This window comes from Mirounga angustirostris, unplaced genomic scaffold, assembly GCF_029215605.1.
Source record: "Mirounga angustirostris isolate CCGP_5_RB_7025 unplaced genomic scaffold, mMirAng1.0.hap1 SCAF_4, whole genome shotgun sequence".
In the NCBI taxonomy this organism is placed as follows: Eukaryota; Metazoa; Chordata; class Mammalia; order Carnivora; family Phocidae; genus Mirounga; species Mirounga angustirostris.
In genome coordinates, this window is record NW_026991712.1 from 66884819 (window position 1) to 66889471 (window position 4653).

The following is a 4653-nucleotide window of genomic DNA, read 5'->3' on the forward strand; positions in this document are numbered from 1 at the left end:
TTGTACAGCACAGCAGGAACACAACCAAGTCCCCAGATTTTCCTACTATGATCATCTACACTAAGGTCAGTGAAAATGAAAAGGCCACATTATCATCTTCCATTTGGATAGTAATTTAAAGCTTATCATGCATTTTTCGCGTTTACTAGCTTATCTGAGCCTCGTCATAGCCCTGTGAGGTAGTTGGAGTAGTTATGATTGTTTCCTATATTTCAGACTTGGTTAGCAAATTTCAGAATATCTAAGAAACTTGTCCCAGTTTGCACAGAAATAGGACTCCCAGGCCACTTGTTTGGAGTTCCAATAAAGACCAAATGAGAGAAGGAGCTTAAATAGTAGACCTGGTTGAAACATAACATCCCACATGTCCCCATGATTCATGCTTCCTCGTGGGCCCGCCAAATCCTAGATAATTGGGAGTCAGTAGTGTTTCTTCTTTCCACATTTGAACCCAGGACTCCTCCGAGTTTGTAGTTTCATGTTTTAATAACTGGTTTCTCCTGTCCATGCAATTATCACTATCTTTGATAGTGATTCCTTCTACTTTAAAGTTCCTCTGTTTTCACAAAATATCTTTTATTGGGTATTTTTTCCTATTTACAAAAGAAGTCCTTTTCATTATACCAATTTTCGAATCTCTCTTCCTAAAAATAACCATTGTTAATATTTGGATTTATGTCAAAAATTTATACCAGAAAAATGTCTTTTTTCTCTTTGTAGTACACTATATATTTTGTTACAAAATTTTGATCATGGTTTCTGTAACCATTTTTTTGTTAAAAATATGTGCGGGGTGCCTGGGTAGTTCAGTTGCTTAAGCATCCAACTCTTGATCTCAGCTCAGGTCTTGATCTCAGTGTCATGAGTTCAAGTCTGTGTTCAGCTCCATGCTGTGCATGGAGACTACTTAAAAAAAAATATATATATATATATATATGGACAGTATGGGGACCTTTTCTTATGTCATTAAGTATTCTCGGGCAATATTATTTCAATAATATTAATGATAAAGAAAATTGCCTTATTTCTTATCTCTATTATTAGACATACTTGTTTTTTGCTCAGTTTTTGCTAAGGGTAAAGTAATGAATGTCTTTATATACAAATTTTTAAAGCTTTAAATAGATGAATAATTACTTCATCAGGTTGAATTCATAGCAGTGGAATTTATGAGTGAGCAATACCTTAGCTCGGGGTGCTGTAACAAAGTGCCACAGACTGGGTGGCTTATAAACAGTAGAAATGTATTTCTCATAGTTCTGGAGGCTAGAAGTCTGAGATCAGAGTTCTGCTGAGGACCCTCTTTCAGGTTGCAGACTACCAGTGTCCCACTGTATCCTCACACGGCAGAATGAGAGTGAGCTGGTTCTCTGGCCTTTTCTTACAAGGGTACTAATCCCATTCCTGAGGGCTTCTCCCCCATGAACTAATTCCCTCCCAGAGGCCCCACCACCACCTTTAATACCATCACATTAGGGATTAGGACTCAACATGTGAATTTGGGGCTGCAGAGGACAGGGGGGAGTCACAAACAGTCTACAACAAACAAGAAGACAATTCTTTAATTTTATTTTTTTAGTGGGCAGCAAAGCAAAGTTTATTGAGCGATAGCAAAGTGATAGTACAAAGCTCCCGAGGAGGGAGGGGACCCGAGAGGGTTGCCCCCCCCCTTTTTTTTAAAGATTTTATTTATTTATTTGTCAGAGAGAGAGAGAGAACACAAGCAGGGGGAGCGGCCGACAGAGAGAGAGGGAGAAGCAGGCTCCCCGCTGAGCAAGGAGACCCATGTGGGACTCAGTCCCAGACCCTGGGATCATGACCTGAGCCGAAGGCTGTCGCTTAACCGACTGAGCCACCCAGGCGTGCCTAAAACAATCTTTATACAGATTGCCAAATAGGCCTCCAGAAAGGTGGCACCAGTTTACAGTCCCATCTCGTTTTTGTGTGTTTGTCTGTTTTTAAGTTCTTCCCCTGATGTTGTTTTCTCATTGCAAAGTCTACCTTGATTTTCATTGTTTTCTCTATAAAATAATGAGATAAGAAAAGTAAAATTATATTGAAAAAGCAAATATGAAAACATATTCTTCTACTGTTGGATGTCTCTGTCAAGTGTTGTAGGGGCTCAGACATGCTCCAGGCTCAGTCACCACAGTCTGCCTTTCAACTTCCTAGGGTCAGTTCTTAGCGATCTATTATGGTTCTTAAAAAAACAAAAACAAAAACAAAACAAAAAACAAAACTGAGGGGTCATGTGAATGCTGAGAACAATAATTCCAAAGACTCATTTACCCTTTCTGAGGTTTTCCCACAGATCTCCCATAGGTCAAAAGCTGCAGTTCTCCCAATTTACCACTAAGTGTCAGGCAGGGAATAGTCAATCGCACATGTTTTGATTATTTTTCCAGACTTGCAGCCTCTCTCACGTGGACATGCTCAGTGAGAAAGCACATTATATAAGCACACACTGAACTTTCTCATCCACTTCTCTTTAGATCCTGAGAAGAAAATAATAAACCTAGTGCTCTTCTCTTAAAATTAAAAAAACAAAAACAAATCACTTTTCTAGTCACCAAAATGTCGTTCTTAAGCTGCTTTTCCCCTTTTCCAGTTATTTGGTATTTTAAACATTTTTCAGGACTAAATCTTCATTGTAGTGTTTATATTTGCAAGAAACACATCACACAAGATTTCTGGCTGAATGCAAATCAGGCCCAAGCACTCCAAGTTAATAAACTCTCTAAAAATAAAATACTTATTCAACTCCAACTATAGATTTGAAAGGACTAAACTAAACCATCATCCCCCATCATTACCACTCAGGATTTTCCTACTAGATTATATCAAAAAAGATAGTCTTGTCAGGTGGTCCATAAAAGGAGCCATGATTCAAATTAAAAAAAAACATATGGCTCAACACAGTATTGTAGTCAACAATTTCATAAATAACTTTTTCTGGGAGATGTGAGAGCCCCAAAGTTATTTCCTGCTGCTTAGAAATATTTTTTACCCACATCAACTCCTGATTCCAGAGTGGAGACACTGACAAGTATTGTGGGAAATTCATACTTTAAGAAACATCCAGAGAAATTTAAACACTTTGATCAAATAGTCAAACAGCCTATAGAGTTAAAAGCATTCTATTATTTTGATTTGACTTCAGCACACATTTAGATCTATTTCAAGATTTACTTTTGTTATGGGTTGAATTATGTCCACCCAAAAAAGATCTATTGAAGTTCTTATCCCCAGTACCTCAGAATGTGACATTATTTGGAAAGAGGGTCATTGCAGATATGATTATAATTCAAGATGAGGTCACACTGGAATCGGACAATCCCATATCCTGGTGTTACTGATGTCTTTATAAGAAGATGATCATATAGGGGCGCCTTGGTGGCTCAGTGTGTTAAGCAGCTGGCTCTTGATTTTGGCTCAGGTCATATTCTCAGGGTCCTGGGATGGAGCCCTTTATCAGGCTCCCTGCTCAGCACTGAGTCTGCTGGAGGGTTCTCCTTCTCTCTCTCCCTTGGCACCCCCCCTCCCCATTTGCACACGCACGCACTCTCTCTCTCAAATACATAAATAAACCTTAAAAAAGAGAGAGAGAGAGAAAAGATGATCATATGAAGACAGGCGCACAGGGAGAATGAATGCCACGTAATGACGAAGGAGGAGATTGGAGTTGTGCAGTTCAAAGTCATGAAATGCCAATCCTGTAAAGGATTCCTCCGAAGGAAGGATTTTGCTACAGGTTTCCGAGGGAGCATGAACCTGTCAGCACCTTGATTTTGGACTTTTAGCCCACAGAACTGTGATATAATACATTTCTGTTGTTTTAAGCTACCCATTTTGTGGTACTTTGTTAAGGCAGCCCTGGGAAACTAATTAAGCTGTCTTAAAAACAATATAAATTCATTAAAACTGCTTAACATTATACCCATTTATGGGTTGGGGAACTAGTTCAAGAATTTGCTAGAGTTAATGATTAACCATGTATAATATACAAATAAATATATATCCAGCATTTTGCAAATAGTACTAAAGGGCATTCTTCTCAATTTGTTAATGAATTTGTTTTGTAATGATATAACTTTGTACTCTGATGGACTGCCATCTCATGGTGGTGGGAATCAATAACCTTACAGCCTGCCCTCGAATGGTGGGATGTCCATTTGGTGTCTCTTTAGGTTTGCTTGTCCACGTGCTAACATGTCTCTGAAGACGATGATCCTTCAGAATGCCTTTCAAGGCCAATTTTAAAGACTGTTGAGAAAAGCCCAGATCAAGCGTGCTGCTGGGATCATGCCATTCCATACACAATGTCTCAAGTAGAGATTTAGACTTCCAAGATGGCTCATAAATATCTGTTGAATGTAATTTAAAAAGGAACTAATCAGGAAAATACTTCACTGAGGTAAAACATGTTTATTAATTTATTCAGTATGTATTTATTGAGTACTCTGACAAGATTTTTAGCCAAAAAAACCCCAAAAGCACCCAAAAAACCATGATACTATTTTAGAACAACAACAACAAAAAGAAAGCAGGAGGGAATGTGGGTCAGCCACACTTTGTGACTTATCCCCCTTGCCAGTAAAGGCCACATTCACTCAATAAATAATTGATGACTTGCTGCCTAAAATTAATTGTGAG